The sequence below is a fragment of the Opisthocomus hoazin genome, chromosome 6 (genome assembly GCF_030867145.1).
Source record: "Opisthocomus hoazin isolate bOpiHoa1 chromosome 6, bOpiHoa1.hap1, whole genome shotgun sequence".
NCBI lineage: Eukaryota > Metazoa > Chordata > Aves > Opisthocomiformes > Opisthocomidae > Opisthocomus > Opisthocomus hoazin.
In genome coordinates this window covers 33121655-33148717 of record NC_134419.1, presented here as the reverse complement: position 1 = coordinate 33148717, position 27063 = coordinate 33121655, and the positions used below count along the sequence as shown (strand labels likewise).

The window sequence follows — 27063 nt, the reverse complement described above, 5'->3', positions numbered from 1 at the left end:
ACTCAGAGGGTTGTCATCAGCGGCGCTGAGTCTAGTTGGAGGCTGGTGACAAGTGGTGTCCCTCAGGGGTCAGTACTGGGCCCAGTCTTGTTTAACTTCTTCATCAACGACCTGGATGAAGAGTTAGAATGTACCCTCAGCAAGTTTGCTGACGACACCAAACTGGGAGGTGTGGTAGATACACCAGAAGGCTGTGCTGCCATTCAGCGTGACCTGGATAGGCTGGAAAGCTGGGCAGAGAGGAACCTGATGAGGTTCAACAAGGGCAAGTGCAGGGTCCTGCACCTGGGGAGGAACAACCTCATGCACCAGTACAGGCTTGGGGTGGACCTGCTGGAGAGCAGCTCTGCGGAGAGGGACCTGGGTGTCCTGGTGGACGACAGGTTAACCATGAGCCAGCAGTGTGCCCTGGCTGCCAAGAAAGCCAATGGGATCCTGGGGTGCATCAAGAAGAGTGTGGCCAGCAGGACAAGGAAGGTTCTCCTTCCCCTCTACACTGCCCTGGTGAGGCCTCATCTAGAGTACTGTGTCCAGTTCTGGGCTCCCCAGTTCAAGAAGGATGAAGAGCTACTGGAGAGAGTCCAGCGGAGGGCTACAAGGATGGTGAGGGGACTGGAGCATCTCCACTACGAGGAGAGGTTGAGGGAACTGGGCTTGTTCAGCCTGAAGAAGAGAAGGCTGCGAGGGGACCTTATAAATGCCTACAAATATCTGAAGGGTGGGTGTCAGGAGGATGGGGCCAAGCTCTTTTCAGTGGTGCCCAGTGACAGGACAAGGGGCAATGGGCACAAACGGAGGCACAGGAAGTTCCGTCTGAACATGAGGAGGAACTTCTTCTCTCTGAGGGTGACGGAGCACTGGCACAGGCTGCCCAGGGAGGTTGTGGAGTCTCCTTCTCTGGAGATATTCAAGACCCGCCTGGACAAGGTCCTGTGCAGCCTGTTGTAGGTGACCCTGCTTCGGCAGGAGGGTTGGACTAGATGACCCACAGAGGTCCCTTCCAACCCCTACTATTCTGTGATTCTGTGATTCTGTGATTTGCAGTGCTTAGAAGCATTCTCACCCCTGAAAAATACTGGGGGGCGGGGGGAGGAGGTTAATTGATTTCCATACCCGTTTCAATAGACACAAACTGATTCTGAGCGTGTTACTCTGCTACATCTACATGCCAAAACAATTGTGGATACGATTATATTATTAAAATCAGAGGAACTGGAATCCACAAGGTCTCAGCATTTAAGAACACTTTTATTTATAAGGCCTTGATAAAATTAGGTTTTCTCAAGTTAAAAATTAATTGTTACTTCATTTTTTATAAAACACATCTGGATAGGATAAACAGGATTAAACATTTGGTGATGGAGAACATTGCTCATAGCAACAGGGATGCTGTCTTCTTCAGGAGAATAATCAGTCACTGTTTCTGTCTCTTTAATTTTAACAATTCTTAAATAATTACTGAAAAATAGCCGAAGAACTTTACGTATAGCTTTCAGTAAACCCTTTGATTTCACAAAATCCGTTCTTAACTAAAAAGCAGAGTAGAAGTATAAACAGGTTGTCCACTGTCTGCACTTCATTTGTGCCTGTTGGTCTCCGTTAATGTCAGAGAGATGTATGTTGTGGTGTTAACAAGTCTGACATGGATTGCTTTCAAATGCATTCTCTTTGTCCTGATTCCCATCTCCTGGGCCTGAGCGGTGAGATAATTACTGCTCTTTCTCCTTGAAGAAAAAGAACCTTGAAGAAAAGGAGCCAGCAAGCTCCTTATTTTACAGCCTTGCTTTCTGTCTACATGATGTTATTTTCATGCATTTCAGCTTGATTTAAAATGCCTTTTTTTTTAATTTGTGTTTCACTTCTTTCTTTTAAAAATAAAATGCTATTTGTAAGTTTGATACATATAATTTCTCTAAGACTCTCTGTGTTGGATTTGGAGATACTGATTTATATTTATCTAAATTTGGGGTTGAAATACAGCATATTGTACATGCTATTGTCGTTTAATTGTAGGGAGTGCTGAACAATTTTTAGTTCTTACAAAATCAGGTTCTTATTCCTGAAATGTGACCAATTATTTAATACAATTCTTTGTGGGTGTGGGTTTGCATGGAACATGGCACAGCAAGTGGTGACATGTAATCTACATTTTGAGGAATGTGTATTGTGTTTCTGAAGTACCTGCTGACAATAGCTGCCAAAATTAGGTTGAAAATTGAGAGTAAGAAGATCCTTGAAGCAAGAACTTAAAATCTTACTTGCCACAGATTTGTAAATGAGTGTCAATTAAAATCCTAATATGGTGGACATGATCATGCATGCTCTTTTCCCCCATTTTTAAGATTCTTTCTATTCTTGGTTTATATCTTTCTAGCAATATTTTAAAAGGCTGCATGCACTCAGGTTTTTTTTTTTTTATTTAAGTTCAGACTTAGTTTCTAAAACATGAAAAGTACAAAGTCTGATGTTTTCTGATGCTGCCTTTGGAGGTATATTCAAGGTGGATAACTGCCACCTGAATGCTGCTGTGTTTTCAGACTGTTTTTGGGGAAGGAGAACCCAGCTGTTGGCAGCCCTGGAGGCAGGGCAGAGGAGGATGCCACACTGCTGCCGCATCGCGCTTCACCGTGGGTACAACGCCACTTCTGCTCCGTTTTGGTTAAAAGTTTCAGCATTGCTTTTTCCGCCATTTCTTCCTCCCATAAAATGAGGAGGTCGTTTTGCATCGGGAGCTCAGTAGCCAGGTCGCAGAGCAGCGTGGCTGAAGGATGGCAGAGCTCAGGCTCTCTCCTGAGCCTGCCCTTCAGTTTTTTTCTTGTGCTTCACAGCCGCAAGTCAGGTGCCATTTTCCAGTTTAAATCTCAAAGTACAGTTGTTTAAATATTGTTAGAGACTAAAAGCAGCATAAAAATGAGGAAAAGCCTCTAAAATGTAATTGTACCTAGTAGCAAACTACTAAAAGCTGCTTGGTACTACGTGTCATGAGTCTTTAATTACAGAAGTTAAAAGGTTGGTGCTTGTGATTTTCCAGATGATTGAAGGCATTCAAAGCTTTTCAAGTTCGTGCCACTTCTCAACTCTCCTCCCACCTCTATTTGTTCATTCTCCTTTGGTCGCCTCAGTGTGTGAGTCAGGGAGAGATGAAAAGAAATAATTATCAAAGCAGAAGAACACAGAATGAACAAATTAGGTATTTTAAAAAATACTGTCAGGATTTGAGCTATACTTAGCACTCCTTTAGCTTTCCAGAACAATTGCATTGTATTTTGAGTTAACACATATGTGCAAGTTACACAAGACTAAGAATATTCCTGAAAAGCATTTATTGATCCAGGTCAAAATGTGTAAAAGAGAGAAGCCTTTTAAACCAAACAGCATGAATTTTTAATGTTTTGGGATCTTTGCTCCTTCTTTCTGTTCTTCAACTTTTAAACCTGTGTTAATAGACTCTCTACCGAGTTTTTGATTTATTATGAATAGTTTTTCATGGTAATGTATTGATTTTTTTTTTCTTCTTCTTTCTCTGTTGGAGGAGCACTCCCTACTTTGTCAATCATTTGACCCCTCTTGTGCTGATAGTTTGCTTTCTTGGAATGTTTGAGAAAGAGCTTATAGGGAGCTCTGTCTGAATGCTCGCTGGGGAGGATATGGAAGAGTTGGATTAAATGTTGTCCTTGGTTTAAGAAGGGTTTAAATAGATGTTTCTCATCTCTCAAGGTCCCAGCTTTGAGGTAAAGAGCAGAAGTGAGGTGGGGTGTGTTCTGCCTCTCTTGGTACGGTCTGCCATTGCTCATCCAAAAAAATTTAAGGTTGGTTTGGCCAGAAAAAGCCAGCGTGAACGTGACTCTAAAGCCTCGTAATTTAAGAGCTTTCCTGGAAAAGAAATTTTGAAAAGACGTTTTTGACTTGAGTTCCAATTCTGAGTGCTGCTTGTGCGTGGTAGTCCCATGACAGTTTACTCATTTTTTTTCCTGTATGCCTGGTTACTCTGCTTTAATTTTGGGAGCGTTTGATGTGATGGGCTGCGTCTCCGTACGGGTGTCAGCAGGAGACTTTTCCCTGCTTGCCAGGGGGCTGTTCTCCTGCCTTTGCCCAGTTCCCATATGTGCAGTTTGCCTGTCTCCTGCTTTTGGGGGGCTTGTGGCTTTTTTTCTCTACATTTCAGTCAATGGCTCAGTGATGAGGATGGTTTCAGTGCTGGACACATTTTATCTAGGGTCTCTAGACAGGCTTGCTGCCTGATGTCTAGCTCAGAATTTAGATTTAGCTGTGGTAAAGAAGCCTGCTTGAGAAACTGATGATAAGTAGAAGTGAAAGGTTTTAACAGTAGTAATTGTGATCCAATAAAAATACTTCATAACTTCTGATATCTTCTTGGCAAATATTACAGGTTTTAGTGACAGATATTAACTCTGCAATGCAAGAAACTGAAAGTTATGATAAATAAAAAAGAAGTGGGCGCTTTGGTTTCCATTGTCCCAACGGACGCATAAAATACTATACCGCAGGAGTAATAACAAACGACATCGTGTCAATTTGTATTTAAATGATGGCAAATTGTATTTCCACTGAGTAAAAGCAAATCTTTTAATGACCGCTTGCCTCTGCCGCTGAAGTGTTTTGTAGTGCTACATCATTTCAGTCTCTCACTTCTGTTTCCCTTTTGTAGAGTTTGTTGGTGTTTAACTGACAACTTGAACTTAGAGTTGTGCCTGGAAGTTGCTGTTTCCAGTTTGATCGGTGTATAAATACCTGATGGTACTTTCTATGCAAAGATACTAAATTTTATTTAGGATTGAGCTGTATAAGTAGGGAAGAATAAAATCTGTGTTAAGTTAATATAATTACAGAATCAGCGGAGGAGTTTAAAAATAGCTAGTCTCAGATGGTGTTTGGTAAAGGTAATTAAAGCATGAAGAGTAATGATAAAAACCTTTTGTTCTGCTGCTCTGCTGTAGTGCTTCAGGCTTAATGTTTTACAATCAAACCACTGGTTTCTGGCCTGGAAACCTCGCTGTGATGGAAACTTACTGTCTGCTGCAGAAAGGGAAAAAATGTTGCTAGTCTCCTCTAAATATATACATTAATAAAGAAATACAATATTTCAAAAGGTGTTGGTTTGTGAGCTTGATATGTTGTAACCCTTCACTGTGACTTTGCTTTTTTTGAAGAAATACCATCCGGGCAGAGCGACATGTTAATAAAAGGTGACCCTTTATTAACTGCTGATGCGTATAATTTTGATACTAGTGGCAAATCGTTAGGAAAGGAGTGTGATGCTCACTAGATGGCTGTTCTTGTGCAACCAGCTGCTGCCGCGAAGGTGCTGCAAGCCGGTCCATCCCCTGGGTGCCGAAGGCAGAGCACAGTGCCCGGTGCTGGGCTCCCGGGGCAGGAGGACATGGGCATGCTGGAGGAGCCCAGCACTGCGCCACGAAGGTGAGCTGTCATCCAGGAAGAGGTTGAGAGCTGGGATTATTTAGCCTGGAGAAGAGAAAAGGAGGCTCGAGGGAAACTTCTCCCTGTGTACACGTACCTGGCAGCAGGGGTGTTAAAGAAGAGGGAGGCAGACACAGTGTTATGCAAGGACAGGACAAAGGCAGTGGGCACAGACTGAAACACAGGATATTCTCCTTAATGAGAAGAAAAAGCTTTTTACCGTGAGCGTTGTGAAACACTGGAAGAGGTTGCTGAGTCTCCATCCCTGGAGGTGCTCGCTGACTGAATGTCGTCCCGAGCAGCCTGCTGTCGCTGCCTCTGCTTTGAGTAGAGGGTTGGGCTGGACGATCTCCAGCGGGCCCTTCCAGCCTCAACAGCTCCGTGATTCTATTTTAGTCAAAGAACTCTAAAATTGCCGGGATTTGGCTATATGTTTCTGTACTGATAAGAATTTTTTTAAGCTATGTTGATTATGCCGCACATTTTCACAGATTGGTATTTCTCTGTGCTTAAAAGAAATCTCTTCTGTGCTTTTTTTTGCTTATTCAAGAAGGTGAATTTATCTTTTCAGGGATGAGATGAAAGTTTTACAAAGGATGCGTTTTATCCAATTTGGCAGTCTGAACATGTAATTGAAACAAAATCATTGATAGAGTCACTTATGAGAAACTGTAATTCTTCTGGCTGCCTAGAAAGAGGGATTGAATGTGCCTGTTGCACTGGCTCTGCTGCTGAGGCGAACTCCCATGCGAAGCAAAAGTGGATGTTTAAAGTGTCAAGAATGTGCAAGTTAACAGTGCGTTGGAGATTACCTTGTCAGAAAGATTACCTTGTAAACAAGTAAATGTGAATATTTGTCGTCTCCTCCTACTGACTTGCTCTTTAGATACTAAAGCGACTGCTACCCGCTAGGTACCTCACTCTGCTCGCAAACTGAGCTCCTTTGCCTAGAGGCAGGCTTCATGTACGTTCAGGCAATGGAAAGACGAAAGCTTTGGAAGATCTCACTCTGATATCTCACTCTGAGGGTGACAGAGCCTTGGAACAGGCTGCCCAGGGAGGTTGTGGAGTCTCCTTCTCTGGAGATATTCAAGACCCGCCTGGACAAGGTCCTCTGCAGCCTGCTCTGGGTGACCCTGCTTTGGCAGGGGGTTGGACTGGGTGACCCACAGAGGTCCCTGCCAACCCCAAACGTTCTGTGATTCTGTGATCCTGGCTGCTGTTGGGGGTAAAAACCAGCTGATCCCCAAGTGCCAGCCTTCTGAACCAGGCAGCCGAAGTGGGGCAAGATCTCACCACAGCAGGTGACTTTCAACCAGAGTTAGGAGCCCGATGCCCAAGTGGGATCTTCGTACATGCATTTCTGCTTCCCTTCTCCAAGTCTTCTTGGAGAACTCTAATCCTTATAGCAGAGGTGCTAAACAGAAGCAGAGACAGAATAAGCTACACCGTATGTCTGAAGGGTCTGTCTGGGAGGCACAGCCAGAGATGGGCAAGGGGTGTCTAGAGGTCACCTGGCCAAGCCTTTCTCTTGGAGAAGGTCTGTCACGACCACTAAATGAAGGCAGCTACAGCTTGGGCTCACAAAGCCTTACAGACCTCCAAGGGGTTGTTCTGAATCTGCTCTAGGTAGCCTGTTGTGCCGGTGCGCTGCCTTCCTAGCGTCCCATCAACACACAGCGCCAAGAAAAATAGTTAGAAGTAAGGAAGCTTTCGTTGTTCTTGCGTCTCTTCGTGAAGATGAGTGGCAGTGCAGTCAGTGTAGTCACGGCTGAGCTGGCCACTTGCTGTGCCTTACCTGGCGCTGAAGTCCCAGCGCAGGCACATCTGAAGCTCCGACACCCAATGCCATTCTGCATCTGTGAGATTTTATAGGTAGTGGAAGTGGGTTTTTTTCTTTAGAACTAGAGATGTTCCAAAAAGCTGGAAGACTGCAGGCTAAATTGAGCTTACCGTGCATAATTTTTTAGGAAAATATTAGGAGCAATTTTGCTTAATTTGATGACAGAACACTTAAAAAAATAGGTTTGAGCAGTGCTGGAGACATTTATGTACATGCTATAAAATTACTCAACTCTCAAAGATCTTGGTATAGTAAACAAAACAAGGTTATCACTTTATGTTGTTTGTTCTAAATAAAAAGGCTTTAGGCAGTTCTAGTTTATGACAAACCATTTTTTGCATAAAAATGATAGAAAAATAAAATTTCCTGTATTAAAGGAAATACCAGTGACTGCGCGGTGTTTGAGGTGCAGCATCGCGAGTGCCGAGTGCGAGAGAGTAATAGCTTCCCTTGAGCTGCCGTGTGGAACGTGCGCACGAGTGGACGAGGAACCGAGAGCTCCTTTTTGCAAGCATGAAGAATATTGGGGAACCACATATGTGGGATAGAGCAAATGTACTCAACACTACACTGGGTTTGCTCAATCTGTTGATAACAACTCTACAAGCGTAGATTTATAAATATAAAAGAAACATTGCTGAATTTTATATAACTTGTGAATAGTGATGTCAAAATATATACGTAGAGCTAACTTTTATTGGAGAACAGTGAAGCCATAGCACTGCCAAAGCAGCAGCAGTTCTGCTTCTGACCACAGTGAAAGCCGAATCAGGCCCCAAAGTATTTAATCAGGGAGAAAAATCAAATACCATGTCTTTTTTCTCACATTAGCAACATTATTTGGCAGTGGCAGGCAGTAATTTTGTCTGTTTCACTGCAGTCTATTTTATGGTGAAACCAGGCATTTATCAGCCGTGGTGGTCGTGTGTGCTCTCAGGGGTCGCATCGTTCCGTGTGGTGGGCAACATATGGAAGACGTCAAACCTGATCACAGAATCATGGAATGGTTTGGGTTGGAAGGGACCCGAAAGGTCATCTGGCTCCAGCCCCCCTGCCATGGGCAGGGACATCTTCCACCAGCCCAGGCTGCTCAGCTGACGCTTTGCTTCTGAAAAGGCGAGCTCTCTGCGTTACGCCGGAAGCGAGAAGATCTTTCTTGTCATCCTTCGGTCTCGAAGCATCGCTGACAGGGCCTGTGCGCAGGGTCTGTGAGCTGGGCTGGCGATGGCGGGCAGACGGAGCGTCTGGGGAGGCGAGGGCAAGTGCTGGGCTCTTCGCTCACTCCCAGTCCGGGTTGTGGGCTCATGCAGAAAGGTAGATTTGGCTCCCCAGCTGGGTTATTTTTGGTGACTGCAGCTGATGTTTGAGGTTTATTTTTATCTGTTACTAATTTCTATGAAACTGAAAGCAAGAATAGTGTCATCGTCAGGAACTGTGTCTGAACCTTACGGTCAGAAAAGTGCCAGCAGACTGTACGCATTCGCATTAATTACACTTTTTAAGCTTCTCTTAGCACTCACCCAATTTCTTTCTAGTAACGAATATCAAACCAGCAGTTAATTACAGCGGTACCGCTCTGCTCCTCGCCTCGCTACCTCCGTCGCGCGCTGGAGCGGTGCGCGGCCGCCGGCCCCCAGCTGCGGGCCTGGCAGTGTGGCAGTGCCGGCGGCACCCGAGCGGCGTGGCAGATGGCACCGGCCGCTATTTATAGCGTCGGCCGAGCTGCCCGGGGGGACTGCCGCCACCGAAACAGTCTGTCAGGGTAGGGCACCGAGAAGACAATTTCAGGAGGGAGGGGAAAAAAAAAAGAGATAGTCAGATTTTGCATTCCTCCGAAGCCACCCTGGGAATGCGAAAGTCTCGCTTCGTATCGATTTTGACGTTTTCTGAGCAATGGGAGCTATTTTTTCCTCTCGATTTCTGCCCTGTCTCTGCCCGTCGCCCGCAAACCTTCCGAATCCAGCCTGCCTGGCTGCTCTGTAGCACTGGCCGCGGCTGAGCTGGGAGAATTTATCATTCTGTGGAAGTTGTGCTGCCATGGCAACTCAGGCACACGGAATTTTAATTGCAAGGCACAATGTATGTTTGTGAAAATAATTAATAAAACTGCTAACAGGGGTGTTTTTATTACATTAGCCGTATCTTTTGTGTGGCGTTTCTCACTCTTGCTTTTTGCACAAACGGCATTCAGCGGGGCAGGGTTTTCCAAAATTACTGATTTTACAGTTTTTGTTATGAAGTTTGGTTTTTTTATTTGCTTTTGGTTTTTTTTTAATCATATCAGATGAAGTATTGTTTTTTCATTGTTTAACCCAGATATGTATGGTTGATTTGGGGTTTGATGGCATTCGTATCAAAAGCCGTAAGCAGTATTTCATGCCGAAGCAGTGGAGCTTGTGCAATCAGACGCATGCATTCCTGGAAATCCAGGCTTCGGGCCGACAGGAGACTGTGAGAAGGAAGAATGAGGAGGGATTATTTGAAGTTTTGTATTATCCGAGAAAACTTCTCTTACCTTCCCGTTACCCTTGCCTGCCTGGTGCTGGGGCAGTGTGTGCCAGGCGCTCGGGCCGTGGGGCTGTGCCGGCTCTTGAGAGCAGTTAGTATTGCTTGCTGTGAAGTGTTTTATATTTTTAAAAGAATTAAAGACAACCCAATAAAAAGATAGGCTTTTTAGTTTTGAATTGGATGCAGCACTGACATAGTGATGCAGACATGGCCGGTCTGTTCAGTTATTCCACGTGTTTTCCTTGTTAATCTCTGACCCTCGAGCATGAAGTTTTAGTGCTGTAGCTGCTCGTAAAGTGAAATGTCACCTAACTCATTACCATGATTTTTGCTGGGTATGTACAATATATGAATTTAAATGCTAATGAATGGATTTTTTTTTTGAAGTGTGTTGCCTTTGAAAGTTTCCTTTAAAAGTAACAACACTGAACAAGACTTCTGCCTTTAAAGATTAATGGTATGTGATGGCAATGAAACTTTATAATGGGACGGGAAAGCCACCTACCATTCAATTATATCTGTTTATTCCATTGTTTGCTACGAGCTTTCTCAGGTGTTCACGAAAGATTACCTCTGTTACAATCCCTTGTGCATCTGATGTGCTGACTGACTGATTTCATTGCTGTGTGATAGCTTCCGAATGCACGGGAAAACAAAAATACATTCTGCTCCTTAAAGGGTTGTGTATCAAGTTCAACTTCATTAGTTTTGATTGGGACTGAGTCGGTGCCATCTGTGCTGTCACTGTTGTGCATCTTTCACAGGAAAGATGAGATTTGAAATCCAGTTCGCTCGTGGTGTATTGCACTCTTATTTTCTGTGGTTTCGTACAAAATTAACTTGGCTGGATTCCATTTCTTTGTAGCCGAGCTTTTTATTTTTGCTTCAGTTACCTGGCAGTGGAGTCTTCGGGCCAAGTTCGGATCTTATGTGCCTGACTGGTTACCATATAAAGTTTTTTTTAAAGCTTCAAGTGTGTTGGCTTCAGTGCATTTACAGAATTAAGAAATACTGCAGTATGTTATCATTACATTTAGAAATACATTATGAATACCGTTGTCTGAGAGAATACTGAAATACATTTTAAACTATTTAAAGGAAGAAAAGGAAACTTGATTGCTAGAGATGCAGACAACTTGCTTGAGTAAAGAGCTAACTAGTAAAAGAAGAGTTGTTACGGGGAGCACTGGGTGAAGGTAGGAGGCACGTAAAACTCGTTACCAGCTTTTAATAGATGTGATCAGCTACTACGAGTCAGGCAAACCCCATCTCTTTACTGTTTACAGATGACCATACCTGCAGTGCTTCATAAGATGGATTTCTCTGGATTTTATTTTTTTTGAAGTGACAGAAGTGAATTTAACAGACATGGAGGTAACCTGGGAGATCCTGTGTCAAGATGAATCATGCCAGGTCATAGAATCACAGAATGGTTTGGGTTGGAAGGGACCTAAAAGATCATCTGGTTCCAACCCCCCCTGCCATGGGCAGGGACATCTTCCACCAGCCCAGGGTGCTCAGAGCTCCATCCAACCTGGCCTTGAGCACTGCCAGGGAAAGCAGCTTCTGCGCGAAGTGTTCTTTCCAGTAGTTGCAGTTGCGCAGGATCTATAAACTTTGTCCTACATGAAATGTTCTGTGGCACAGAACTGCTGCTTTTTGAAAAGCTGATAGACAGAGAGCTCCTTGATAGCTTAAGCTGATCTAAACTGGGGCGACGGCAGTCCTGACCTCTCGCCTGCCCCGGCTGACCGTTCCTACTCCGCGGCCTTTCCGCTGCCGCTGGAGCTGATGTGAGCAGCCGGGAAGAGACATAAGGGAGCTGACCTGGATGGAAGTTAATGATATATTTTCCTCTGGGGTAGCTGTGGCCTAGATTAGTTCAGCGTATGATCAGATAAGTGCTGGTACTGGCTGAAGGGAGCGTGTGGGATGCGTAGCCGGAGGGAGGAGCAGCACCAGGCTGCGGCAGCCCGAAGCCACGCGCGGGGCCATTACTGTCTGCTCCACTGCTGCGAGCCAGCATTTCAGAAGCGGGTGGCTAACGGAGGCAGAGGAAAACCCGCCCTTTGCCTTGAAGTGGTGCTCGGTACGTTTGATCCCCTTAATTTCAAATAGGATTATGATTTCTTCTGAAGGTTAAATGGCCATCGCTTGGACTCGCAAAATCAGTTCCGAAGTATAAAACGCGCTTCTGCAAGTTATTGACCCTAGCTTTTGTGAGTGGCCACGCAGGCTGGAGATGCACGCTTTTCCATAATGGCAATTATATTGTTATAAATTAGAAGACTACTTTTCATCATTCATGTTACACACCCACTAGTTTTGCTGAAAAAAAGTAACAACAGAACCTGGGCAGTATCTTTAGTAACTTCAGCCACCCCTTGGTGCTCGCTCTAGTGTTAATAACGTCTGAAAATGTGAGTTTTAGCCAATTCCTGGATTCAAAGAATGCTCTTACTTCCATTGTATTTTGGCTAGCTGGAATGAATCCCTCACTGGGCTCTCTCCCCTGCTCTCGGAAGCAATGGGTGGTGACTGCCGTGGTCTCGTGCGTTCGCAGCACTCGAACTGTTGGCTGTCCGTTTGTAGGAGAGTCTCTCCTGCTCTCTCTGGGAGCCAGCTGTAAAATAAGTAGTAAGCCTAATGAAGCACGAAGAATTGTTGGCCTACAAACTAACAGTTAAATATGTCAGAGTTTGGGTTTGGCTTTTTTTTTTTTGTTTGTTTGGTTTGGGTTTTTTTTGCAAAGATCCAGAAGAACGTGCTGGTCTTCTTGAAAAACAACTCTGCAACACCGCTGGCATGTTTCTAGGTAATCCTCTAGGAAAGAAGTGTGAAAAATACCTTTGAAAAATGCATTTACTCTGCACCTGCAGTGGGAATGATGCGCTTCAGTCCATTTAACGTATGTGCTTAGTGTACTTTGACTGTAACATTTTTGTGCCCGTTACCAGTTTTGTATTATTTCATGCAGACGGAGACCTCTGCCAACTCCAAACCCAGTGCCTGGTTCACTGCTTCACCTGGCGATCGTCCCAATGGCAGTGAGGAGTGGGAATGTTGTCCCAACCCATACCAGCGTAGTTTGGGAGCGTTTGCTTCCTGATTTTCCTTCAGAGGCTTCCCAATAGTGTTTATCTCTCTCTTGCAAGGTTCCTCCTATCAGTCTATCAATTATTGATGAGGTCTGCTCTTGGAGCATTTGTTGATAATGAATAATTTCAAAGACAAATAAAAGACCCCTCTGCAAATTTAATGTCTTGCCCTTTTGTAGTGTGTTATATTGCTTTCTTGGGATGGTGCACTGGGAAAAACAATCCAAAGCAAAAGCTGTTTTGTTTGAAATTTTACGCATTATGTCTATTTCTCCTCCGAAGCTGCAGTACGTGAAATGTCTAGGATGACTACGAACGATAGGCGATTGTGGGATTTGCAAATGGAATGACGAATACTTCTTGTAAGTTAGTAGTTTATATATTAGTATTTTGTTTTTTGTATGTTAAAGGACATACATGCAAGAGAGGGTAGATCAGGAAGAACTAGAAGAAAATCTATGCTTCGAAGTAAATAAGCTTAGTTTAACAAATAGTCTGAAAAGGAAATATTTTATTTTGATAGGGTGCCTTTTTCTCTTTTTAAATTGTGATTGACCTGTTTTCACTGCAAAGAGTAATATTTTCTCACAAACACAATTACAATCTAAAATGTGGATTGGTTAATTGTTTGATGGCTCTGAGAATTGGGGACAGTCAGTGCTGTCAGACTGCAGTCCTTTTTCTAATGAAAAAGAGTTTTGATTCCTGGCTGTATCACGAGGCGTTGGGTTTTTGCCTCTTTATAGCCCAACCTAAAATGTGCTTCATGGAGGAAGGGATAATCATTAGGTCAGCGGGGAAATACACTGAGCTAACGTGCCTCCTGGTTGTCATGAACCTGCGATTTTGATGTGTGTTAGCAGAGGAAAGATGAAACGGCCCCTGCCCTCTCTGGGCTTGGCTGGGCTCTGAGGCTGGAAGCAGGAGGACTGATGAGGGGTGTGCCCTTTCTGCTCTGCCTCCCCACCACCTGGATTGGTGCTGAGCTCTGTGAACAGCAGAGTGGATGAAGAAACAGAAGGTAACTTAAAAATTACAATCGTAATATATTAGATTTGATAGATCCTTGGAGCTTTAAAGCTTACCTTCCCTACACTTCCCCCCCCCCACATTTTCATGTCACTTAAATTTCCCTTCTTTTGATTTGCAGCTGCCACTGCTGCTCAGGTTGGGCAGAACTTGCAGATAATTCTTTCTACTGCTTGCTTTGAAACAGCAAATTTAGCTGGAGGAAAACTAGAGATAATTTTAAAATCTGTCTTCAGGCTGAACTTCTGTATTTTCTCTGTTTCCCTGTGACACAAGGCAAGGCTGAGCTAAAAATAGTGGGCTGTGAACTTGAATGTTGTTAACTGCTGATCGAGCCATTGTCACGCTGCGTGTTTTTAAGACCAAACAATGTGTGGAGAGATTTAATGGGATTAAAAAAAAAAAGCCATATGAAAGCTTTTTCAATTATAAAACTAACATTATCTTTTAAATGAATAGCTCCCTACCTTACTCTGAGACATATATTGTAATTCGTTTATTTGAGTTTTCACTGTTAATAGGATACCATTGATAGCTTTGCAAGAAATCATGCATCAAGTCAAATACTTTTTCAGTCTTTGGAGACAGAATATTTTCCGATTAAGAGAAAATGTCAACTGTCATGCAGAAGAGTACTAAGCAGAATCAGAGGGTGAGAGACTCCAGGTGTTTCCTGGACATACGTTTTTGTTTTGCCTATAAATAGCAATCAGTGTTTACGCTTACTGATTCTTTGCAGGAAAGGCTGCAGGTACTTAATGGAAAACTTTGGACCATATTCTGTTTAGAATCAGATCTGGTTTTGTGTATTTTTGGTGTTTTGCATCTATTATATTCTATCTTGACGGACATTTATATAGCGGGATGTTAATCTTTTCCCTCTGCTTAATGTCTCCATGAGAGCCTGTAACTCACTTTTCTGTAACAGCAAATTTAGTTTTCCGCCTTGATCTTGAAAAGGTGAAGGTGCTGGTGAGACTCCAGATTGCTAATGCCCTGATCAGCGTTTGTTCTGCCTGTTAAGATAATTAGTCTGGCTGTTGCAAGAAGAAAGTCATTGAGATGGATTGCTAGCTCAGATACACCTGCCCTTTGGATCACAGTAATAAAGCAGTTTGGGGGGTTTTGCAATGCCAAAATTCACATGGAGAATGTTCACCATAACACTGCCCTGTGTTATTTAGCATATCCTGAAAGAAATATGCTCATTTTGTTTTCTTATTCTAAATGGGGGTGTGTGTGTGTTCCACTAACCTGGTCCCTCAGCTGGTAGAAATGCTCCTCTGACTGTACTCTGAACTTGTATGGGCTGGGTGCCCGCTGATAGTTTCCTGTGATTTGGACACCTCTGTGCTGTACTAAAGAGGCGAGACAGGAATTGTAGGATCGGAGGGGTAAGTGGAGGTGCAAGGGTTGTGCCTGTGAAGCTTTAGAAGAGAACGGAGTAGAGTAGTGCTGTTGGAAGGGACCTACAAAAACCATCTAGTCCAACTGCCTGAACACTTCAGGGCTGACCAGGAGTTAAAGCATATTATTAAGGGCATGGTCCGAATGCCCTTTTTACCATCAAAAGCGTTAGATACTTGTGTGAGGCAGCAAAATGAGATGCCGTTCACAATGGGCTGTGCAGCTCTAACATCCTTCTGCTCCAAAGATCAGATTTTATTACAGTCATGTGGTGGGATAGCTGTGATACAGTTCTTACAATGACTTACTACATTTGTTTGGTTTTTTCCTGCTTTTTTCCCCACTGTTTCTTACACATGAACTAAAGTTTCTGCAACTGCCAGCAGCACATGCAGTCTTCAGAAATGAAGGTATTTGGTTTATACCTTCCTTTTATGAGTCAATGAGAAGTAAATGCAATCTATCTGGTACTTCTCTTGTCTCCCATCCGTTATCTTCTGCTATTTCTTCTTGGTCCTCTCCATTTCACCACCTCTTCTTGTCTTCATTTCTGTCCCTTCTGTTTAACTCTGTTTCCCTCTCCTGCTTCAGATTTTCCTCTGTCTTGTATTGCAGTCGCTACTTGCTGCTCTTTGTCCGCTGACTCTTGCACGGTGAGAGTCTGATAGAACCTTTTTCCCCATTTTGCTGTCGAGTAGCCTGTTGTAATCACGTTTGTAAAGTACTCGATGTCATTTAACCGCAAGTTGGAGCCTCTTCTTCACCTCAGGCAAATACTCAGATAATGAAGTAACCAGAGTTCACGGGAAGTATTTTGTCTGGAAAGCCGAGCAGAAAAGAAAAGAGGAGGAGAAGCTAAATCAAGGTTACCCCTTCACTGTAACCTTGTCTCTACGTGTTATCCTTCATTATACAGCAAGAGCATGCTTGCGGTTGCACACCTCTGGGTGATGCCTTTGCAGATCACAGCTTAACTTGATCTGCCTTGCTTTGCGAGGAGGCAATTTTGTGGGCGGTTTGGGGAAGGCCTCAGCAGTCCCATGGACCTTCGCTTGCAGCCGGGCCCGCTGAGCCCCGTGGGAGGTACCTCGTGGGGCTTCCCAGTTTGCTGACGCCGCTGATGACAGGATGCCTGCTCCGTTGCTGCTTCTGCTTTCTGCCAGTATCTTCTTAGGTGTTCTGGGAGGTGAAAAGAATATAGTGACGAGGAAGTTACTGCATCAGTTTAATTTTCTGGTTTTTTGCTAGGTAGATTTTGGGTTTTGACAGACTTTACAGTGAATTTGTTGTATGAGAATTAATGGTCTGTGTAAGCAACCTTATTTAAAATATGGGGAAATGATTTTCTTTGTGTTAAATGTAATGATCTAGTGACATGGTAAACCCTCCACGTTATAAAATAGTGTTTAATCGATGAAAAGCATTGTAAAAAAAATACACTTCAGTCCATCTGTGTGGTTTTTCTTGGGGGTGTGGGGGGGAAGAGCGTGTTTACACTTCACCGGTTTAGCTTTACTTAAATGTTACATGGTTGCTGGCTTTTAGTGTATACCTTAACATAAATGAGGAACATGACTGAGCCATGTTATGACTGCAAATCATAGAAGGCTCTTCTGTAGCATTAAAAATAAGTGGAGCCTCGTGGTATTTTTTTCAGTAATATCCTTTATGTGAAGGGATTAACATCTCTGTGGTTTGTTTTCATTTTATCATTATAACTTTATTTTATTCTTCAGTGCCTGGGGGTTTATACTGAACTGAGTTAATTGCATCTTATGATGATGAAAGTAGCTGTTTTCATGTGTCTCATGGCTATTCCTTGTTTCTTATGGGATGGGAGATCATCGGTTTTCCTGTTTGTGTTGCTCATTGGCATAAATGTCAGAGATGCTGACAGGGAAGCGTTGGTTCACTTAGAATTAGCATATTTAAACAGATTCACTTTTGTTTTGTCGTGGAGTGTGTACGCATAGATGCTGATAGAAATTTTGTTCATGTGTTACTTCTGAAAATGAAGGGACTCAGTAAGAGATCGTTGGGAAGCAACAGCATTGTCTGTAAACTCAGGTAACCTCCCCATCGTAAGAGGTGGCCATAGGCTCCCCTGGTTTCTTCCAGGAAGAGTGAACAGCTGAAGTGTCCCTGAAATCTGCTGATTCCTATAAAATGCCTATGTAAAGTGCTTGAGAAATGTTCAGATACACTAAAAAGGACTATACAGAAAACTGGTAAGATTTGAAACTTAAGTTCAGATTATTTTTGTGCACTGTGCTGTCTTTGCACTGCCTGGTCTTTATTGTTATGACCCATATGTGCCCAGATAAATGCTTGCTAATGTCAGCACCGTATTGATCTGAATCTTAGGAGGCACCGAATCGAAGGCGAATTTCAGATTTCAAGTGATAGGAATAAACTAGATCAATATACAAAGGCAAAAACTGAGCTGCTTTTGGTGATTCACACACAGCCCCATAGGTCCCAATTACGTGCAGAGCTCTATGGCTTGGCCCTTCCTTTGTCACATGCGGTGGTGACACTGCTGTCTCCCAGCTGCCAGGAGAGGGACTTCGGGGCTTATGCTGAGTTAAGAGACCTCTGCAGCCTGCAAATGCTGGTTTTGCTGGAGAATGAGAGAGACAGAATGAGCTAGGTGACACGCTAGCTGCTGGCAGCCTGGAGGCTGGCTGGAAGGCAGGTCAGCAGCAAAGGACCTGGGGGTCTGGAGGACACCGGGTCAGACATGAGACGGTCTTGGGCCCTTGCTGCGTAGAAGGCCATACTTTCAAAAAAGTACATACTTTCAAACAACAGAGCGCCTTCACAGTAAAGAAAGCGTAAAGGCAGTGTTGCCATAGCACGTATTGAAACGAAGGCATCCAGGGTACCAAAGGAGTACTTGAATTATGTAGCTGTTGTCGGGGACTGGATCTGGGAGGTGACAGAGTTGGTGGTTTTTTCTTGTTGTAAACATTACAGCTGACCACAGTTTCTGCCTGGGTTGTTGGAAGAACTCCATTGTTTAAGAAAATGAGGGACAGACATTTCCTTTTTGAAGAAATAGGCTATGCACTGCAACAACTACAAGCTTAAGCTTTTTGAAATCAGTGTATTGGCAAATCTTTATCTGCAGAGTGCTTCAAGGCACTTCCTCCTCGTGAAAAATCAGCGTCACCAAACCAGATAAACTTCCTGATGTTACAGTATTTTCTCTTTTTATTAACATTTTGCCAGCAGCAAGCAATGCAGATGCTAAAGGTTAGGGTGTGCTAGGAGGCCCTACATAGCTATGACTGTTGTTATAATTCCTTCTTAGACCTGGATTCACTCGGCTTGCAAACGAAAAGTCAAGCAACTCTGGAAAGCAACGCTTTCTTTAAAATCTTAAATGGACCAGTTACATTGATCATGTCATCTTTGGATTGCCAAAAGCAGGTTTAATTTCAGAATTTGTAGAAACGTGTTGAAAGAAACACTTAACCAGACAGGCGTCTACTTGGTCAGTGGCTCTGCAGCAAATTAATCTTTTGAGACCTAGGTTTTTAGAGAAGTTTGCTTTTAAAATACTTTTTTTAAGCAGTAGCTGTGTTTTTCTTTCTCATGCTTCTTGTTGTGAAGATTTCGAGGCACTTGTTTTGTAGCACCATCAATGAAGGCAAAAAATAGGAGTCAAGGATTCAAATAAGCCACCTTTTCAATTTTCTGTAAACCATTTCAGATGAGTTTTCCACAGCCATCTGATATGGGTGCAGTTAAGCGTTGTTTGTTAGAAGCAGGCCTTACCTTTCCAATTCTGGAAACTGCCCAAGGAGTTGGTGGTGGAGTCAGAAATATCTGAATTTAAAATTACAGATTAATCACAAGGACATGCTTTCCAACCTTTACAAGCGCAGTTGTGTCTCTAACAGTGGAGACAGAGTCAGAAACCGAATCTAAAAATGAGCAAACCAGAAGGAGCTTGGACGAGATTGCCTTGCTAAGTGGATAAATCTGTGCATCACTTTTTCACTTGTGTGTTAATGAGATGGCGCCTGTACACATTTCAGAGACAAAAGGTAAAATGATGATGGAAATGATGATGAGTAAACTGGATAAGATGCCTTTTACCTGGTCTAATGTATATTTGTGTCCTTTGGAGGGGCCAGCCTTTCTAAGTAACAGCTACTAAAACCAAGAGCAAACCGAAGACAAAATCTAATGCTGACAAAATTCTCTCCAACCTTTAAAAAAAGCTGGATATCGTATCTGCTAAAGATCGTGTGACCGAAATAAAGCCTTAAACATAACAAGATGGAAACTGAAATACTGTGATATCTGCAAACAGATGTGCGTGGCCCTTCACACCAGCTGCACGTCACATGGGGAAACAACCCCCAGCGCCCTGCTGCTAGTGCCCAGAGTGCCTGCTCTCGTGTGGGAGCTTGGGGGGCTTGCGAGACGAGAGTTTAAGAGTCGTAACTCTGAACTCACAGGGTACTGTGCCGATGGCAAAAAATTGAGCCTGGTGCATTCTAGAGTCGGTCTCTTGCCCAGTAGCACAAACAGCGTTTTTCTTCTGATAGCGTCTTTCAGAAAGGATATGGCAGAGTAAGGAGAATAAATTATGTATCAGTAGCATACAAGAGAGGGTGGGTGTGCGGAATAGGAGAGGGAGAAGGAAAACAAAACATGATGGTAGTAAAGGTCATGGATATTTTTTGTTTTTCAGAACAAGAAAGTGTATGCAGAATTGATCGTTTTGCATCTGATCTGGTTTTGCTGTGATTTTTTACAGAAAAATGTCATCTGGTCTGTTGCTGATTGATGGCTCAACCCTGTTAAGACCTGAGCTGTTTCTGCCTTACCTCTGTGACTGCTACAATATCACTTTCTTTTTTATAGCTACATGCAGAATAAGATTTACATAAGTATCTTACTTATTCTAGTACTACTTTTTTCTTCTGTGCAGTCTGTAAGAAGCTTGGAGTTGTCATTCCCTGTGGTCCAAGTCTACCTCATCCAGCATCTTGTAGCTGAAAACTGTCAGCACCAGCTTCTGGGAGGGTTAAAAACCTCCTGGCGGGCGGTTGGTCAGCGTGTTCTCATCAGGTTTCCTCCTCCTCCCAAGCAGCTTCAAGATGGACTTAGTGCTGAAAGAAATATGGTGATAGCCTTTCAAAGTGAGCATCGTTCCCCGTTTCCTTGGCACTGGTATGGAAGATCATCTAAATAATGCAACAGTTCGTGCTGAGCTAATGACCAGGCCAGTCCCAGTGGTGCGGTAGCTAAAAGGATTAGGGTCCCTGCCCACAAGCTTTTTAACAATTAGAGAACTGGATATTTAGAAGTGGTTGGTGATTTTGCGTTCCTAGTCTAAAAAGGGGCACGTTGTAGGTGCTTTTTTGAGGATCCTCTCTTGGGAATGCCTCAAAATTTGTGGCGTGAGCTGCTGCCCGCTACCTTGTCAAGCACCGCTTGAGAAGAGCGGGAGATAATTTGATAAAAGAAGATGTCCGCTTCCTTGGGCATCTGTGTTAATAATCCAAAACGTTGTGCTGATGAGAGGAGAGAGACTCTGACGCCAAACTGAGATCCAGGCTTGACCTGCCAGAAGCCTGGGCCTGCTTGGATCTGAACTGTTGCTTTGGCCCCAGGTCCAGCAGCGCTGTTGTTTCCGCTGCTGGAAAGCAGTTTTGCCCAAGCAGCAATAAATACAGCTGAGAGCGAGCCAGAATCTGCAGAGTTCAGTTGACCTGTGGATTTACTGAACTAACCTAAAGAATATGTTCACTTTAAATATCTTGATATGTAACTGTTTTTGAAAAAAACAGGTCTCCAAAGAATAATCCCCTGCTTTTTTCTCAGTTTCTGTTTTGCTGCTAATTAGTGCTCTTGGAGTATTGTACGCTCTCAGCTGAATAAAAGCTGATGATGATTGAAAGAAAATCTATTTTTAGAAAAGAGCTGAACTACAAGGTATGTATTACAAAAATGCTACAGAAAGACTGAGTGTAAGCCAAACATCTTTTATTCAATATTTTTAAAAGGAAGAGCTACTGATTATTTTTTTTTTTCCCAAAAAAATACTGATTGATGGGCAACCTGGGATTTTCTTGGACCACACATTCTATGTGGCGGGTTTAAAGCATATGGAAAATGATGAGAGGGGTTGCCGATGTTGTGTGTGTGTGTATGCTGGCACACCGCGATGTCAGGTCTCACTGGAAGCAGGAGTTTGGGAGGCTGTCGTTAACAACACGGGGCAAAGCTACAGCCCAGCTGGGCAGCTCGTTTCAGACCCCCACGGACTGACCTCGTCTATTTTGTGTATTCTGTATTTGTGGCCGATTTGTGTTTGTGTTTGAGAGGATTTGAAGTTGTTATTCATATTCCCGTGTGTGAACTGTACAGGACCACAAAGAGCTTTAAGGAACCATAGGTCAGCATCAGGACAGGTCCCCACATGTACCTCGAATACTGTGTTCAGTTTTGGGCCCCTCCCTACAAGAAGGACATTGAGGGGCTGGGAGCGTGTCCAGAGAAGGGCAGGGAGGCTGGTGAGGGGTCTGGAGAACAAGTCTTAAGAGGAGCAGCTGAGGGAGCTGGGGCTGTTTAGTCTGGAGAAGAGGAGGCTGAGGGGAGACCTCATCGCTCCCTACAGCTACCTGAAAGGAGGGTGTAGTGAGGCGGGTGTTGGTCTCTTTTCCCAAGTAACTAGCGACAGGACGAGAGGCAATGGCCTCAAGTTGCATCAGGGGAGGTTTAGATTGGATATTAGGAAAAATTTCTTTACTGAAAGAGTGGTCAGACATTGGAACAGGCTGCCCAGGGCAGTGGTGGAGTCCCCATCCCTGGAGGAGTTCAAAAACCGTGTGGATGTGGCACTTCATGACATGGTTTTTAGCAGGCATCATGGTGTTGGGGTGACAGTTGGACTTGATGATCTTAGAGGTCTTTTCTGACTATAATGATTCTATGAACGAGATCAGCAATATGGAAAAAATCTCTTCCTTCAACAAAATGCTCAGGGTACTGAAACAGTGTTGTGATGTCTAATAATGTGCATTTAGCAAGTCAATATTTAAATTTACAGCTTTTCAGGATGAAGAGACTTGGATTTATTGAGGGTACCTCTAACTCCGGCTGTCAGCAGCTGGTGTGTTTCCACATCGTCTGTCTCTGGCCAAACAAGAGGGATCAACACCTGCGGCAGCCTGGCAGTTTGTGCTTTCAAACAACATGTAGAAAAATTTCAGTATCTAGTCCTGAGGGAGAGGGACACATCAGATTTCCAGGGCATGGTAATTTTAGATGTGAAACCCTATTTTTTTTTTTTCATCCTGTCCTTGGTACTCTGGATTCTGGCTGCTTTTAGCTAGTGAAGAGACAAAGCACGAGCAGGACAATTTGATGCAAAATCAGGTGTCTGAACCTGACCAAAGATGCACATCTTTTAAATGGGTCCAGTCAGGGGAACTAGCGCACTCCAGCACATACTAATCGTACTGCTTTCACCTGTAAACGCAGGTGAGAAAACCAAACTTGAAGGAGCTGAAGATTAGAGATAAGCCTTTGGAAATTAAGTACAGTATGAAAATTGCCCACTCATATGCGTAGTGAGATGTTCTTGATCACACAGTTCTGTGGTTTTGGGTTGTCCTCTTCCCAAAATCTCTGCCTTGTTGCATACAGAAGGAATAGTACTTATCTAGTGAGCAGCTTCTGTCTGTCTGTCTTTCTGTCTTTCTCCCTCCACCCTTACTATTTTTTGTTGTGTAACCCTATGCCTTACTATATACCACTCAAATCAGGGTTTGAGGATGAAGTTACTAATTTCCTCTTTGACATTTTTGTAGGACTACAGTATACTACAGTATTTCAGTGCTTCAGATGTTAATTGATTTTCATAGCACCCTACTGAGACGGGGAGTTATTATTAACCAGGGAAATGGAGCACAAGGAGATTGAGGTCAGAAATACTGCTCAGTTTGAATGCCAGGTTTGAGAGTAGTGTTTCTTTTAGTAGTCACATGAAACTCTTGCATTCCTTCAACTGCAACTGTGAGTAATTCTAGGTTTCTCCATATTGAGTCGACAGCTGTAACAGAGGCAGCTGTATAGCCAGGAAAGCTCAGGTGACCACTCGTGGAAGTTTTTGCCTAAGTGATGTGCCTGGTTTCACGTAAGAACTTCTGAGTGGAAGTGGGGAAGGGATCTGAGTCTTAACACTGCATTGAGATGTTACGATCCAAGACGTTTTTCTTTCGTTATTACATTCTTCTGGCTCATAGCGTATGTATCCTCCAATTCCTGCGACAAAGGACGCAAAGCCCTACCTACAGGAGTCTCTTCTACCCACTAACCGTAATTCGTCACCGGAATGGGTACACTCGTGACGACAAATGAGCAGAGGTCCTTTTAGCAGCATGTGTGAAATGTTCTTCATTAAAAGATAATTCCTGATGTACACGTGTAAGGATTGCCCTATATTTCTTCATTTTGAGTGCCTGTGTGCCCTTAATTTTCTTTTAACATTTATTTAATATAAACAGTTTTCTGTTCCGTATTTCAGTTTCAGTTGGCCTTCTGACATCAAATGTCCACATTCAGAAGCATCTTAGTAGTTTAAAATGGCAGCAGTGTCAAGGAATCCGTATCCCCGTCCAGTTGCTTCGCAGTTGCCGAAGTTTAGCTTTTTGAAAAGTGAGACGACTCAGAGCAGAGAGCTTGTTCCGTAGGATGTCAGCTGTCACAGAGCTGACACGTGAAGATAATTCTTTTCCTCAGTAGAATATTGTTTCTCTGAGTTGGCAGCACAGAAATGATTATTAGAAGTTAGAAAGATCATTAGAAATCTGAATGCTTTGATAGCCATCTCACGTTAGCTTTTTTTTCGTAAGAAATTAACTAATCATCACTTTCAGAAGAATAAAAATCCTCTGGAAACCTGCATGAGGATGACTCCAAACTCATCTGCTGTGGTACTCCTGAGAACAGCTCTGTCAGCAGATTCTCTCTGGAAAAAGGTGGAAAGTTAACCAAAATATTTTTTATATATTTGGAGAAGTAATTCTACACTGATCTTCACTCTGGACTCATTTCTTGTTTCTCTTAGATGATGGGTTTATCATATTTTGGATTAATGTTGTCTTGTAAGAAGTTGTTAATTCTCCCGTCTTTCAGCTTAAATTGTATTTTGGGTCCATTTAGTTGTTTCCTCCTAGTTTTTTTAGAAGCATCTATTGTTAATAGTGCTGAATGGAGACTCTGCTTCAGACTCCTTTTGGTTCGGTAAATTTGAATTTGCATTTGGGCCTTTATACAGGTATTTCTGGCTCTACCTCAGATACCTGCCTTGTCTGCTTCGTTGTGCTCGGTTGTGTGCTCGCCTCTCAGTTCGAGAAGAGACAGAAATAGAGGGAAGGCAGACACAGTCTCCCTGCTTGCCAGAAGAGCGATGTGTGTGCTGGACGTGGTGGCCTCCTGTGACTTCCTCGAAAATGCCTGGATCTTTTCAAATTTGTGCTGAAGAATTAACGTAATGGATTTTTATGATGGAAACTGGAACTGTGCTGTAGCAGGAGATCTTAAATGCTCTTTAGGGCATTTCCTCACAATGTAACTAAGTCGACAGATCAGTCTGGGAGGAAGACCACAATTCTTTAGCCTCTCGTGTTTGAAAGCCTGGTAAATGAAATCAGTCATTAAAGAGCTCTGATTAGAGGACTGCTTATTATTAAATTTTTTTATTATTATTCTGTGTTTTGTTGCATGTGACTTAGACTGTGTGGTTAGTTTTGGTTGCTAATAGTTGCACAATGCTTTGATGTCCTGAAAATCATCATGATAACCCAGTGAAAACACAAAAGTGTGTTTATTTTCTCCAGCAATACCAGTTAGCATAGTAAAAACAACACCTTTCTTGGTAAGCTTTCCTTTCCTTAACATGTAACAATGTGCCTGGTATTGTAAAAAATACAGATCATGTTATTGTCTCGTACGAAAGATGTTATTGTCAAGCAAAGGGAAGGCAACACTTCAGATTACTGAAAATTAGGACATTGTAAATGGTTAAATTAATGATGGCACAGATTCAGAGAAGCCGTGAGCTTTAGGGAGAGATTGAGAGAGAAGAAAGAGGAAGACTTCTGTGTGCAAGAACTGGAAGGTTGTGCCAAGTGCGGAGAGGGATGTGAAGGAAAGACGAAGCCATAGTTTAACATGGAGGGTTGAGAAAATCAAAGGAGATGAGAATACAGATGAGAATAGAAGATAACTAGGTTTGGAAAAAAAAAGACGACTCCTTTTTTTCCTTACTTCTCTGTGATACTCAGTTGAGTGCTGTTAGAAAACATACTAAAGTGTCGTTTGTGCTTGTTGTGACCGTCCCTGCTCGTGGCAGGGGGGTTGGAACCAGATCATCTTTAAGGTTCCTTCCAACCCTTACCATTCTATGATTCTATTCTATGATTCTATGACTGCAGCTATTTTCTTCGGTGCCATTGAAGTAAATGGAGAAATACAAAGATGGGTTTGATCTCAGGGGTAGTCTGATGCAGGCCGGGGTGATGTCTTTGTGTGTGTTGGTTATGGACGAGCCCTGAAGGAAGCGGTAGCTGGGAATAGCTGCGGATTTCTGGCTAAGCACCCCCCAGTAGCTGCGTTACAGTATGGCAGTCTCACCAGAGAGGCTTTATGGGATCAGGAAACCACCTAAATTCAGGGGATTACCTGGTTTCTGACTCCAGTAGGTGTAAAGAAGCTTTTCTAGGAAGATTCCTGGATTACAAACTGCAATGTGAGGGTTTAGAAGCTTTTCTATAACAGAGATATATTGTTTTCAAGGTAGAAGTATTTATAAAGGATTTATTGTCTTAAGCTGCGTGTGAGGTTTCTGTTGGTTTTTCCTTTAGGATTACAAAGGTAACAGAGAAAAGCACCGTTTGATATTTACCAACCTAAGGGTACTGTCTCATGCTGAGGGTAACTGGATCCCGAAGAGCATTGATTAACCCTTGTAGTTCCAGCTCTGACATTTTGATACCGCCTCCTCGTACACCCAGTGGTATTTCTCAGATCTGATTGCAGCGATTTCCGTCTCCTTACAGAACCACAGTACTGTGAGCGATTACTTCTTTATCTACAGAGCTAGGTACATCTAGGGAACAACTCAGGTGCCTAAACGTGGGCATTTGGTGTGCTTTTAGCTGTCGCTGGATATGCAGATCACCCCCATGGAGCTCGCAGAGATGATGCAGCACTTAGAGCAGGCTCGGAGCCTTCTGCGGCAGCGTGCTGGGCAGGATTGTCTCTGGGCTGCTCAGATGGCATCTGACACCAGTGTTTGGGCACCCGAACTCGTTGCTGCTCGCTGGCCAGTGTAAAAATGGAACTGAATGGGAGATGGAGCAGGGAAAGGTATGGGATTTATCGGAAAGTCTAACACTTTCTGGTGCTACTCCTGGTTTTGTTCTTGTAAAGACCACTTACTGGCAAACTTTGAACATCTCTAAGTAATAGTTCTTATTTGTGATTAACACTGTTTTTATAGTAGACTGGTACACATTTAAAATTAATACCTCTGACCCTGCAAGAGAGAGACAGTCCAATTTTCTTTTTTTTTTTTACTCCCAGAGAAATAGAGTAAGCATACGTTCTGTGGTAGAAGTGCACTTACAATTAGAAACCTAGGCATTTCCTGTGAGTTTTAGAGTTGAACTGTAAGCCTGAAGGACAGGAAACAGGCCACGTTGCTCTTGTTAA

General features: G+C 43.3%; 1 protein-coding gene across 5 annotated transcripts in view; it reads left to right on the top strand.

Moving 5' to 3' along the window:
* RABGAP1L (RAB GTPase activating protein 1 like) overlaps positions 1-27063 on the top strand; it is a 247593-nt gene that overhangs the window by 110008 nt on the left and 110522 nt on the right. The window lies entirely within an intron of this gene.